Raw genomic sequence first — 14,867 nt, 5'->3', positions numbered from 1 at the left:
CTAGTACTGGGTGTGGGTGTGTGTGTGTGTATAAATGTTCTTTGAGATATCCTTGTAGACCCTAGATTATGTATGTAATGTCGACTAAGTGCTCCCTTATTGGGCCACTCCTGAAAATGAAGTTAAAATGTTACTCAAACTCCCTTTTACAAAGTCAGATGATTTAACATTTACCAACTCTTCTCATCCATTCAGATCCACTCTAGGGAAGCAGCATTGTGTGGTGGAAAGACAGCTTTGGCGTCAGACAGAACCTGGGTTGAAACCTTGCCTCCACACCTGCTATCTGGGGACCTTGAGCAAGCCATCTAAGTGTCCTGAGTCTTAGTTCCTTTCAATGTAAAATGAAGATAATGGTACCTCCTAGGTTAAGTTTTAAATATGAAATGAAATAACATATAAAATATCCAATAGATATAGTAAATGCTAAATAAATATTAATCTCTAATTCATTTTTCACTCGTTACTAGTTAATAATATGATTAAATTTAAATATTTCAGTACATGCTCATTTATGTAATTTGGGAATAATCACATACCGTGTCAAGAATGTATGTGGATAAATCTTAACAGTTAGACCTTTAGATCTCTCAAGTTTTGTTGGATTATGTTGAAGTAGGTGCCTGGATGTACAATTTGGTCATAATTCATACATAATTGCCCTAGGTACTCAAAAAGTCTAAATTTCCCCTGGAATTCCTTTCTTAGACCTGGAATTCCTATGGAGGTGTCCACATCATCAGGTCTGGCAGCCTAGATATGAAGGATGTCACCTTTGCATTGGAGCATCAGGGTGCCTGCCACAACCTATCCAATTCTAAGGAAACTACCCCACCTACAACCCCTGCTAAGAGCCCTGCACATAGGGAGCCATGTTATACCATATGGTCTCCTCTTGTCCCACACTTCAGGTGACAGCTAAGGGCACATTATTCAAGGGCACTCTGTTCATAGGCTTCCGGGTGACCCTGGACATTAGTACCAAAAAATAATATTAACAACAATAATAACAACAACTAAGGCAAATAGTTAGTTCAAGGCCTTGTTGAACTAGGAAACACTGAGAACCTGAGAGTCAACTGCCCGAGCAGAAATGAAAGGCTATAATGGGAAAGGAGCTATAAGCTAGTATTGGGACAGCAAAGAAATGCTCAGGACAAGCTCAAGGAGAGAGAAATCTGACCCCAGAGCATTGTGGTGGTTCTTGATGTTTCTAGGTCCCGCTCGCATGAATTTTAAGATTGCTTTTTTATTTCACCATTGTGTACCCTCAGAATTACCTCTTTTCTTCAACCTTCATCCCCTTGAGCTGACTTCCAAACCAAAACAGCCTACACAAAATAACAACCATATGTTTCATCTTTCAGAGTCCTCATTTGCCTCTCTCTTGAATAGGAGTAGATGACAGATTCGAGGTTATAACACGATTCTCCTTTGACTTGATTAAAGAAATCTTTGTACTGTGTTCTACCAACAAGATGGTACCACCTTTCTCTATGTGGTACTTAGTGCTGCCCATAATCCTTGTAAAGAATGCTGTCTGCATGGATATATTTGTTGCCAGCAAGGCCTTTGGAATGGCAAGACCATGGGGCAACAGACAAGTGAATCATATCAAAAGAAGTTTTCCAGAGGCACCTGGGTGGCTCAATTGGTTGAGTGTCCGACTCTTCGTCTTGGCTCAGGTAATGGTCTTGGATCATGGGATCAAGCCCCATATTCAGTGTGAAGTCTGCTGGAGATTCTCCCCTTCTCACTCTTCCTTCCCCTTCACTCTTCCCCCTGTCCACCCCCCCCCAAATAAATAAATAAAATCTAAAAAAAGAAAAAGAAATTTTCCAGTGTCTTCCAACATCTTTCCTTATTATATGGAGTTTGTGGGTTACTTTTTAAAAGATAACTCCAAACTCATTTGCCTCTAGAAATAGTTGGAAATATACCTACAAGGTCTGGTGGCTTGCATTATAAAATTGGAGTCCATAAAGCTTGAAGCTCCAGAACCTACCAAGATCTGAATGCAAAGTTTCACTAAACCAGAAATACAGGCTGAGGCCAATGCTGGAATGGGACTCCACTATTTCAGATTGTTTTCTTTAATACCACAGAATTTTCCACCTCAAGGAGTAGCCAGGCAGCAGAATACATTCATACATTAAATATTTTGTAACATATCCTGTAGGGATTTAATGTTAGGAATTTTTAAAAAATAAAACATAAAGTGACCTCAAGGGCTCACAGCCTGATGGAATATTACAGAACGTTCATGCTAAGAATATTCATGCTAAGAATTCCAGTAGACATATTTATAAAGAGCTATGGGAATTTAGAGAAAGACCTATCTGTCCAGGGGTAAAGCATCCAAACTTGTCTTGAGTGGAATTTAAAGGAAAAGTAGAGGGGTGCTTGGGTGGCTCAGTCAGTTGGCTCAGGTCATGATCCCAGAGTCCTGGGATCGAGCTCCGCTTCGGGCTCCCTGCTCAGTGGGGAGCCCGCTTCTCCCTCTCCCTCTGCTGCTCCCCATGCCTGTGCTCTCTCTCTCTCTCAAATAAATAAATACATAAAATCTTTAAGAAAAAAGAAAAGGATAAATAGATTTGGTGGCGTCTTTCAGTGCCAGTAAAGGAACACTGGGGCAGCATTTTTCTTCTCTTTTAAGATCAGCTGGAACCGACTCATTCCTGGTGCATTGGTTGAAGAGGAGACAGGCTCTTGGGATGGTTATAAGCTGCTCAAGTTAACTGCCAAGGTCTATGGAACCACCCAGGAGTGTAGGCAAAGGGTTTCAGTCATCTCCATCCATTGAGTGAGCTCATCACAGAGGGGACCACTGAAAACTGGCTCATTGGGGTGGAAGTTCTTGGAAGGAATTGGAATCCCACATCCTGTAAGTTGTCTGGCTTCTCACATAGTGTCTTCCATGTGTCATTGGTCCTAAAGTAACTCTTTCAGTTTCGTGGAGATGTCTTTCATGCATCTTAAACTACACAACTAAAACTGTATTCATTGTTTTCCTCTTACAAAACACATACACACAACTCTTTTCTCTCAAACCTTAATCTCAGTAAATGGTGTCACTAACCATGCTGTTTCTCAAGCTAGAATCTGTAAATTCCTATTTATTCCTCCCTATCCTTCCAAAAAATCACCAAGTTCTGTATTTTTACTGTTCTTCAAACTTATAATTGGCTTAGGCAAAATTTTTAAATCTTTTTTTCAGGTAACAGATTTCGGCTGCAGAAATAATATGTTACTGCAATTAATTCTAAATTTAGGAAATTATAAAGTATAATGTAGAAAAACTTACATATGAAATACATTATTTGAACAATAAAATAATTTGAGTGAAAGCTATATCTGGTAAGTAGAACTTCTGAAATACAAAGTTTAATATGGTTTCAATAATTTTTAATATAGACCTTATCATAAGAAAAACATTTTTGCAACTATGTATGGGGATATTGTGGTGATCATTTCCTAATATATACAAATATTGAATCATTATGTTGTATACCTAAATGTAATGTAACGTCATATGTCAATTATACGTCAATAATAATTTATAATATAAATCCCCCATAAATATATGGAATGATTTAAATGTCTAATGAGAATTAGTTTTCACAAACATCACCAGTTATTGGTATTTGGTCATTAGTTACATTTGTTTCTAAGAAACATAGTAGAAATATAGTAGTTAAAATACTATATTAAGGACCAGAGTTATTTAAGTAAGCCGTTTGACAAAAATGTATCTTTGAGTTTTATACACTCTAGTTGGGTTGTTTTCTGTAGCACAAACACAGATTTTTTTTAAAGTTACTAGTGGAAAGGAAACTTCTTTTTTTAACTTGTAATCTCAGTCGGTACGAGTCCTACATTCATACTAGAAGCCAAGCTGCTGCCCCAGCAGCCTCCGCAGGGGAAATTACCTCTGAGCTCTTCAACCGTCAGGATGTTCTTCTTTTGAAATTATCTTATTGCAATGATTCTGTGTCCTCTTTCACAGTTAAAATAAGGAGTTTCAAAAAGGAGTAAATTATGCCAGTGATTAGGTTTTACAGTCTGATATGTGAGTGAGTGAGTGTGACAAAACTAAAACACTAAGTAACTGTTGAATACCTACTGTGTTGCTAAGCCATGGGCCACAGATACTGTGAATTAATCTCCATCAGCCTGTAAATTTTGCAGTCTGTACTGCTACAAAATAAAGCTAAAATTAAGCACTTAGGAATAGTGTCAGATGTTGCTGCCTTTGTCTTTCAGTATTTCCTAGAGTTCACACCTGTCTCTTTCATAATAATAACAGTGATTATAAGTTTTATTTTACCAATCCCAATGCAGATGATAGATTCTCAGCCTGTTTACTGAAAGAAGTTAGGCAGACAAGCGACAGTTTGTCCATCAGTCAGAATATCTGGATGGTTAGATCAACCTGTCATTTAAATTTATCTCAGGTTCGAGCATGATTTCTACAGTCTATCTTGCTTAAAATATATTTGAATTGTTTTAAATATATTATCTTATTTATCTTTCTGAAATGAAAGTGGAAAACAATTGTTGCAACTTTCCTTCCTGGATATACCTACAGTGAAGCCTTGTTTTGGTTTTGGTGGGGGTTTTTTTAATATCTATCTACCTATTTATTTATTTATTTATTTATTTATTTATTTATTTATTTTAGAAAGAGAGAGAGCATGAGCAGGAAGAGCAGAGGGAGAGGGAGAGACAATCTCAAGCAGACTCCCTGAGAAGCACAGAGCCCATCATGGGGCTCAGGACTCCGAGATCATGACCTGAGCCAAAACCAAGAGTCGGACGCTCAACTAACTGAGCCGCCCAGGAGCCTTGAAGCCTTATTTTTGAAAACCACATAACGTAAGCGGCCTCCCCGGCCGGGCTGGAAGGGGCCTCCTTAAAGCAGCCATCCTGTCCAGATTAGCCCCTCATCCTGTCAGGAAGGTACAATTTGGACCTCAATTTCTAAAGTGCCTCTTGTTGGTATTTTCTCTTTTTGGTTTGTTCTTCTTTTCCAGTCTGTTGTTTGAGATATTTGTTTTTAAAACTCACTAAAAACAAAGAAATGTGATAAGGGGTCATTAACTCAGAATCAGTGTCCTAACTGATGTTGACATTTATTCATTATGTCCTACAAGTTTTCTATTCCTTACCTGTTGCCAAACTCCAGCTGGGATTTGTTTTGGTTGCATCAGAACCCTTCCTAAAAGGAAAATAAAACAAAACAAAACAACAAACAAAAGACTTCTTTAGTTCTTTAGTGGGCTTTTGCCAGATTACACTGCTCATCTTGTCTGTATTCAAATTTTTGATATTTTGTTCATTATGGATTCTTCTACATTTTGACATTTTAACACAAATATTACATGAAAGTATCATTCATCTTTTTTTTAAAGATTTTATTTATTCATTTGAGAGAGAGAGAGCATGAGCAGGGGGAGGGGCAGAGGGAGAGGAAGAAGCAGACTCCCTGCTGAGCAGGGAGCCCATCGTGGGGCTTGATCCCTGGACCCTGAGATCATGACCCAAGCCAAAGGCAGACGCTTAAGCAACTGAGCCAGCCAGGTGCCCTTCATTCATCTTGATTATTGAGTTGTTTGAAACCTCTGTGAATTTTGCACCCAAAGAGGGCGCCTTACTCCCATCACCCTAGTCCTGGCCCTGTAACAACCAACCTCAATATCTTAGTGGCTTATAAGAAAAGATGTTTATTTCCTATTCACATTTCATTGGGGTTACAGATCAACTGCAACTCTGATGGGCTCAGCTGGGCTCTGCTCAACTTGGCTGCACATGTCTTCTCTTTCCAGAACCCTGATGAAGGAGTAGCCTCTCTGTGGGATGTTCTGTTCTTATGGTAGAGGAGAAGAGGAAGGGTATCTTAGCTCAGGCTGCCGTAACAAAATGCCACAGACTGAGTGGCCTAAACAACAGAAATTTATTTCTCACAGTTTGGGAGGCTGATATGTCTGAGATCAGGTTGCTAGTATGGTCAGGTTCTGGTGAGTGCTCTCTTCCTGACTGGCAGATGGCCACCATCTCCCTGTATCCTCACATGGCAGAGAGAACAGCTCCAGTCTCTTCCACTTCTTATAAGGACACTAATCCCATCATGGAGGCCCCACCCTCAGGACTTCACCTAAACCTAAGTCCCTCCCTCACCTCCAAATATCATCATACTGAGGGTTAGGGCTAACACATGAATTTTGCAGGGACACAAATGTTTGGTTCATAGCAAAGGGGCAATTACTGATATGCACTGTGGAGAATTATGCCCTGGATCTTAAAGCTTCTTCCCAGAACTGGCATCGTATCACTCTTCCCGTGTTCCATTGATCAAAGCGGTCACAGGGCCGAACCTGAATTCAAAAAGTGTGGAGTGTGTACTCTGTCTTCTGAAAGAGAGAAAATATTGAGAACAGTCCAATTTACCTGAACTCTGGGATACATGATGTTGGAGTCCTTGGGCCTATTTACAACCACTTCAGTTCTCCTCTCCTGAGCACATTCTAGGACTGCACTCACTGCCCCTATTTAAAGATAGGTACAGCTATATGGGGGCACCCGGCTGGCTCAGATGGTAGAGCATGTGACTCTTGGGCTTGGGTTAGTAAGTTTGAGCCCCACACTGGTTGTAGAGATTGCTTAACAATTTTTTTAACATTTAAAAAATTAAAAAGATAGGTATAGCCACGTGGGGTATAGCAGAGGTGATGTTTCCCTCCAGGCAGAAGCTTGAGGTGACGATGCATAATCACCCTCATTCCCTTTTGTACCTCATCGGTTATGAAAGCCTATGTCAGTTTGAGCCTCAGCCTGTGTCCTGAGTGAACAGACCCCCTAACAACCCACCGTGGACATGGAGAATGAGATGGAAAAACTTTTATTATGGAAGGCCACTGGGATTTGAAGGCTCTTTGTTTTGGCAGCATAACCTAGCCCACCTGACTAGCACATTCCACTTCTAGGGATGGTTCCCCTTCCTCCAGTCTGGCATATGCCTTTCTAGGAAACAGGAAAATAACCATTCTTCCCTGGTAAGTTCTAAAACTAGTCTGTGAAAGGCTGATAAGAAACAGGAGATTTACATAGGCTCAAAATAGCTCCTCACAAAATCCTTATTAATTACAGAAGAAAGAATAATAAGTTTACAGCGAGAAATCTGATAGACACCAACTTAACCAAATGATAGAATTTTACATTATGGGTAATGGGATCAGTAAGTATCATATGCCTCCTGAAATGATGCATTATGAAGGACATGTCAATGCACACCCTGAATGTAATCCTGAAGAAACACAGAGAGGACCAAATTGAAGGACAGTCTTTAAAATTGCAAAGGGTCGGGGCGCCTGGGTGGCTCAATCGGTTAAGTGTCTGACTCAGGTGGTGATCTCAGGGTCCTGGGATCCAGCCCCAGCAGGGCTCGCGCTCAGCAGGGAGTCTGCTTGGGGATTTCTCTTCCTTTATTTCCTATAAAATAAAATAAATAAATAAAACCAAATAGCAAAGGGTCAGGAGTAGCCAAGAAGACGTGAATGAGTTAAAAAGTAAAACATATAAAAAGTTATCTGACACAGGGTCGTTGCAGATCATTAGAAACAACGTACTTTTCAGTAAGTGGTTCTGGGATGACTGTCCACATGGGAAAGATGAAATTAAGCCATGCCTCACAGCACACCCAAAAATAAATTCCAGGTGGGTTAAATATAAAAGTAGGAAAAGTGGGGCACCTGACTGGCTCAGTCGGTGGAGCACGCAACTCTTGATCTCAGAGTTGTACGTTTGAGCCCCGTGTTGGGTGTAGAGAGTACTTAAAAATAAAATCTTAAAAAAGGTATGAAAAGCAAAATTATAAACCACAAACTATATATATATATATATATATATATATATAGGAAAGATCACTTTATAATTTCGAGATAGGGAAGGATTTCTTTTAAAAGTTACAGTGAGCAAAAGCCACAAGGGAAAGTTGATAAACGTAACAATATCAAAAGGTACCATAAGGAGATGGAAAAAGATTGTTAACATAACATTGTGTGTTAATGATACTGTAATTTTAAAAATATAACAATAAATAAATAGATAAAAATAGATCCTCAACAAATAGAAAATATATGTAGTGAAAGTAACACAAAGTATTAAAATTCAGAACAGAAATAACTGATTTATTTTTTTAAAAGATTTCATTTATTCATTTGAGAGAGAGCAAGAGAGAGCATGAGTGAGGGCAGGGCCAGAGAGAGAAACAGGCTTCCTGCTCAGGGGTCCTCCCCCCACAGGACTCGATCTCAGGACCCCAGGATCATGACCTGAGCCAAAGACAGACACTCAACTGAGCCACCCAGGCATCCCCTGAATAACCAATTTAAAAAACAAACTAATAGAAAACGACCAAAAGAAATGAGTGGTAGTAGCTAGGAGCCGCAGTGTAGCAAAACAGAAAATGCGCTGACGAGGGACTCCAAGGACATTGGTTTTGAGACGCAGCTCTGCCAACATCCAGTTACTTTTCTGGACAAGTAACTCAATCTCTTTCAATTTCAGCTTTCTTATCTGTAAAATGGGAGGAAAGGCTGGGCACCCAGCATGAAAAGGCAGAGAATGAGAAAAGCTTGCGATGGGGCGGGATTAGAGATATATTCCAGTTAGGCCAGCCCAGGCTCTTAATGCTAGCAGCCCATGAGGATGACCCGAGGAAATTTGTAAACTACCCCACCTTTGAGATTCTTTTCATTTACCGCAATCCTCAAACTCTAGCAAACATCAGAATCCCCTGAGGAGCTTGGGAAACCACAGATGTTGGGCCCCCTCCCAGAGTTTCTGATTCAGTAAATATGGGGCAGGGCTGATAATCTGCATTTCTAACAGGTTCCCTGAAGACACTGATGTTGGGGACCCACCCACTTAGAGAACTACTCAAAGTAGGAGTAAAAAGGATTAGTGGAAAATGCCAGAAGGGTATTTGAGAGCATATGCTTTTTTTCTGTTAAATGAGAAATTCCTCTGCATTTTGTTCATCATGTGCACAGGATTTAGCTTTTAAAATACATGTGTTAGGCTAAGTGAAATAAGTCAATCAGAGAAAGATGGTTATCATATAATTTCACTCATTGTGGAATTTAAGAAAAAACAGAGGAGCATAGGGGGAGGGAGGGAAAAATAAAACATGATGAAATCAGAGAGGGAGACAAACCATAAGAGACTTTTTCTTTTTAAGATTTTATTTATTTAAGCACAAGCAGGGGGAGCAGCAGGCAGAGGGAGAGGGAGAAGCAGGCTCCTCGCCGAGCAGGGAGCCTGATGCAGGGCTTCATCCCAGGACCCTGGGATCATGGCCTGGGCCGAAGGCAGACGCTTAACCGACTGAGACACCCAGGTATCTCACCATAAGAGACTATTAACCATAGGAAACAAACTGAGGGTTGCTGGAGGGGAGATGGGTGGAAGGATGGGGTCACTGGGTGATGGGCATTAAGTAGGGCACTTGAGGTGATGAGCACTGGGTGTGATATACAACTGGTGAATCACTGAACTCTGCCTCTGAAACTAGTAATGCACTCTATGTTAATTAATGGAATTTAAATAAAATAAAATAAAATAAAATAAAACTAAATAAAATAAAATACATTGTTAAGGAACTGGCACTAGAGATTGCTCCCAGGAGGGAAGCTGTTGAATGAAAGAGACTTCCACTGTATACATTTCGGTACCACATGAATTTTATACCACATGTAGGTATTTCCATATAAATAAATAAAAAGTAAATCCAACAAAACCTTGGCTCAATTTAATGAGTAACCAAAGTAATAGAGAAACCCTCTGACTATATTATGTATGACTATCATCTTCCCCAAATTTAGTTCCCCAATATTTCTTATATTTTAGTAAAATTCATTCAGTTACAAAAGATCAAAAAAAAAAAAAAGGAAGATAGGAAGGAAGGGAGGGACGGAGGAATGGAAAGGAAAAGAAAACGTGGGCAGGCGTAATAAAGTTTGTGATCTGTGCTGAGTCACTTCACTTTCAGGGCAGGCGGGGAGGTGGGGGATCACATCAGGATCAGAAGGTACTTAACAGAATATGAGGAAAGACATCAACTCAAGGGTAAATTACCAATCGATAACATTTAAAATACTTTATTGAGGGGATTTCCGTATCACAAAGACTTAGGAGAGAAGAAAGAAGGAAAGCAAGGCAAGCTACCACCTACTTGTCTAATTCCACCTGTGACATGAAAATTGGATGATAGATGATACATAGATGATAGAGAGATAAGATACATGCATTTTGAATCTTAATATATTATATATATTTATATTTTGGTAAGCCTTGGTGACAAAGTAGAAACAGGAAAAGACTATTTTAATCGTAAATTGCAGTGGAAAGCACTTTCACGGTGCAAGTTCTTCTTTGTCCAGAAGAGGGAGATATGAAACCACAAATGGCCTAGTTTTTCTAACTTTTTGCTTTTGCTATTTCCCCACTGAGCAGCCAGAGAAAAGTCTGGGATTGGGGCAAGCAAGCTCTGGGCGTTTGGACGGATAAGCCTGGGGAGTGCACAACTGTCTCCCACACTGCCGCTTGGGGACGACTGAGCAGAACGGCCGGCCCCCTCTGTGCAGGTAGATTGTCTGTCAGGTAGGTCCCTTTCCTTCACAACCTGGGAATCAAGATGATATTCTTACTGTTAGCTCTCATCCTTTGCACATGAGCCGGTTGGAATCTAGAATGCGTTCAATGCTTAATGATTAAATGGGGTTGTGTTTTGGAAGTGTGCACAATCAGAAATATAAAAGTAGGACATTTTCATGAAAAGAGCAGTGTTCAAGTTTCTCAGAACTTTGATAGTTTTTAATTCTTAGTGTAAAAAGACAAACACGATTTCTTCTATTTTATTAAATGTGATACAGTCATTAGTTCCTCGTGTGCATTTCATTCAAAGTTCCTTGAATGGATAAATCCTCCTTAAAGAACCATCAAGGCCTATAGGGGTCCAATTGTATTTTCACATGTGGCAGGTCCCCGGCCAGTGGAGTCTGTGTCCTAACTTGTTTCACGTTATCCAGACAATTCAAGGAAGAGGAGAGACAAACGGCCAATAAACATATATAAACATATTCATCCTTGCTGGTAATCAGGGAAATGCAAATTGAAATGAAAAGGAGATACCATTTTAGACTCACCGTAGTGGCGGAAATTTAAAAGTCACATTTGAATGTGTAGGAAAATGGGCATCTTCATGCACCGCTGGAGAAGGTTAAATCAGCATGGCCACATTGGAGAGCAATTTAGCACAAACAAGAAAGTTAACAACGCATACACCCTGCAACCCGCCAATTCCACTCCCCTTAAGTTGAAAACCGGCTGCACGTTAAACTCATTATCCCAGTGGGTTCTCAACCCACCACCCTATGAGAAATTCTTGCACATGTGCATAAGGAAAAAAATTCAAAAATATTCACAGCAACATTATTACAGCAAAAAAAAAAAAAAAGGAAACAACGTGAATGTTCACCAGCAGATGAACAGTGAAATAAAACACGTGGGATAGTCATTCAATAGAAAACTAAAGAAACTACGGGGTTGCCTTGGGTGGCTCAGTCTGATAAGCCTCCCACTCTTGATTTCAGCTCAGGTCATGATCTCAGGGTGGTGAGATTGAGCCCCACGTTGGGCTCCACCTTGGATGTAGAGCCTGCTTAAGGTTCTCCTTTCTCTCTCCCTGTACCCACTTCCACCATGCACCCCTGCTCACACTCTCTAAAAAAAAAAAGGAAGGAAGGAAGGAAGGAAGGAAGGAAGGAAGGAAGGAAGGAAGGAAGGAAGGAAGGAAAGAAAGGAAAGAAAGAAAAAGAGAAACCAAGTACAGGTGCATGCAGAAACATGACTGAATGTCTCAAATATAATTTTGAGAAGCAATGCTCAAAGAGCACATGTAGGGGCGCCTGGGTGGCGCAGTTGTTAAGCGTCTGCCTTTGGCTCAGGGCGTGATCCCGGCGTTCTGGGATCGAGCCCCACGTCGGGCTTCTCTGCTAGGAGCCTGCCTCTTCCTCTCCCACTCCCCCTGCTTGTGTTCCCTCTCTCGCTGGCTGTCTCTCTCTATTAAATTAATAAAATCTTTAAAAAAAAAAAAAGAGCACATGCAGTGCAATTGCACATTGCAGTTAAAATGAATGACTTAAGCCTATATATAAGTCTTAGATTAGTTTTCTAATGACTGCTATAAAAATTACCAAAGATCGAATGGCTTAAAATAACACAAATTGATTATCCTACATTTCTGGAGATGAAAAATCTGAAATGGGACTCACTAGTCTACAATCAAGGTGTCAGCAGGGCTGGGTTCCTTTCTGAAGGCCGAATGGGAGGATCTGCTTCCTGTATTTATTTGGTTATTCTCTATGCTTCGTCTACACCTGGAAGAGTTCCTCATTTAAAATAAAATGATTACAGGACTGCTGTCTGGCTCATTCAGTAGAACATTTGACTCTTATCTCGGGGTTGTGAGTTCAAGCCCCATGTTAGGTATAGAGCTTACTAAAAATTAATAATAATTAAAAATAAATAAAATAGAATGATGACATGCATGCCCAGGACACTATCTCAGTGGGACGCTCATGCAAACTGACCAATATTGTGGAAATTTTATGTCAGTAAACTTGATTGCTTTACTCCCCACATTCCCCATGGTCTAATAGAAAACACACAGGACTGGAGTCCAGAAGTCTGTGTTCAAGTCCCAGGGACCCCTACTATCTATCCAAGTATATACAAGTCCCTTCACCTCTTGCTTTTCTGCTACGAGGTAGATTTAAGAGTCAAAAGAGACAATGCAAATGAAATGTTGAAACCAGCTGCCACATCTGAAAGTAAACTGATAAATATCTTCTGAGTTGCTGATGTCACCCCTGGCAATGGGCTCAATGAGTAATTGTTGTGCTACAAATGCCAGAAAGCCCAAGTCAAGCCTGCTTAAAGAACACCACCGCCACAGGGGAACGTGCTGGCCCACAGGAAGAAAAGCCCAGCCATCTGGGTGAAGTCAGGTACAAACTGGCTTACAGGTTTAAACCATGGCAGCACGTACAGCGGAATCTCTCAGTTCTGCGCATGTGCGTCTGAGCCTCATCTTCAGAATTGATCTCCTGAATCCATTCTCAATGCATTGAATCCTGCAGAAGAAAAAGTTTCTCTTCCTCTCTCCTTCCAGTAAAGCACAAGCTTCCAAGAAACGTTGTCTGTCTCCTCTCATCGCTAGATCTCTGGCATCTACATTAATGCCTGCCTGTGGAATTTGCTCAGGAGACCTTTACTGAATTACAAATAAATAAACCTCGATAATGTTAAATGAGTTAACCTTCATTATTCTGCCTTCCTTTCATTTTTAAATTTATATTTAAAGATAAATGTCTGTCCCATGCACATAAGCACAGCATATATACCATGTATGTACCATATATACTTACAATGCATAATACTGTAGTTATCATCCATAAATTCATCTCTCTGAATAAGCTGCATCTACCAATATGCTTCCCTTTCTGATGCCTGTTTCCTCCTTTCAGAAGTGACCACAACCCTGAATTTTATTTATCATTTTATTGTCTTTTTTTTTTTTTTTTTTTTTTTTTAAGTAGGCTGCATGCCCAGCATGGATCCCAGTGCAGGGTTTAAACTCACCACCCTGAGATCAAGACCTGAGCTGAGATCAAGAGTCAGACGCTTAACCAACTACAAAAGAACACTTAGGACAAGAAAACGTTTTCAAACATAAAATATATTTTGTTAAGATAAAATTCTATGGGGAAAGTAGAATGGAAACATAGATTCAAAGAGATAAAAGAATAATGTAAAATTTCTGTTTGTTAAAAAGAGCTCATCCAGGTGCCTGGGTAGCTCAGTCGGTTACAGGACTGACCGCCTTTGGCTCAGATCGTGATCTCTGTGTCCTGGGACTGAGCCCCACAATGGGCTCCCTGCTCAGTGGGGAGTCTGCTTCTCCAGCTCCCTCTGCCCCTCCCCCCATCCCTGCTTGTGCTCTCTTGCTCTCTCTCTCTATTTCAAATAATTTTTTAAAAAATCTTAAGAAGAAAGAAAAGCTGGGGCGCCTGGGTGGCACAGCGGTTAAGCGTCTGCCTTCGGCTCAGGGCGCGATCCTGGTGTTATGGGATTGAGCCCCACATCAGGCTCCTCTGCTGTGAGCCTGCTTCTTCCTCTCCCACTCCCCCTGCTTGTGTTCCCTCTCTCGCTGGCTGTCTCTATCTCTGTCAAATAAATAAATAAAAATCTTTAAAAAAAAAAAAAAGAAGAAGAAAGAAAAGCTCATCCAAGGACTTTTTTTTTTTTTAAATAAAGGTGAGTACCAAATCACTATGGTAGTTGGATTCCATTGGATGCTTTTGGGGGGGGGGAGTATAGTTGACATTTACAATGTTATATTATTTTCAGGTGTACAACACAGATTTGACTCACTGGGTATATTTTAGAATATGAAATAACAGTTTTCATATACCAGTTCTTAAAATATGATGGAATTTATCATTTAAACTGTTTACACATAGGATGAAGCATTTTAGATATCAATCCAAAAATGTTCAGAGGGGAGTGTTAAGCATCTGCCTTTGGCTCAGGTCATAATCCCAAGGTCCTGGGATCCAGCCCCGCATCCGTCTCCCTGCTCCGCAGGGAGCCTGCTTCTTCCTCTCCCACTCCCCCTGCTCGTGTTCCCTCTCTCACTGTCTCTCTCTCTGTGTCAAATAAATAAATAAAATCTTTTAAAAAAATGTTCAGAAGGGTAGAGAGTTTTACAAGACTACCTTTGTGGGTACAGAAGCAAAAAATTCTGA

The 14,867-nt window shown here is 40.4% G+C and overlaps 1 long non-coding RNA gene across 1 annotated transcript; it reads left to right on the top strand.

Moving 5' to 3' along the window:
* The first annotated feature begins 2,491 nt into the window (after positions 1-2,491).
* Positions 2,492-5,264, top strand: LOC148108684 (uncharacterized). The gene is made up of 3 exons (XR_015727205.1): positions 2,492-2,884; positions 3,218-3,357; positions 4,682-5,264. It is a non-coding gene; the product is annotated as an uncharacterized LOC148108684 (long non-coding RNA).
* The last annotated feature ends 9,603 nt before the right edge of the window (positions 5,265-14,867 follow it).

This window comes from Ursus americanus, chromosome 17, assembly GCF_024610735.1.
Source record: "Ursus americanus isolate L20-20 chromosome 17, mUrsAme1.1.p, whole genome shotgun sequence".
NCBI lineage: Eukaryota > Metazoa > Chordata > Mammalia > Carnivora > Ursidae > Ursus > Ursus americanus.
This window is presented reverse-complemented; position numbering and strand designations above follow the sequence as displayed.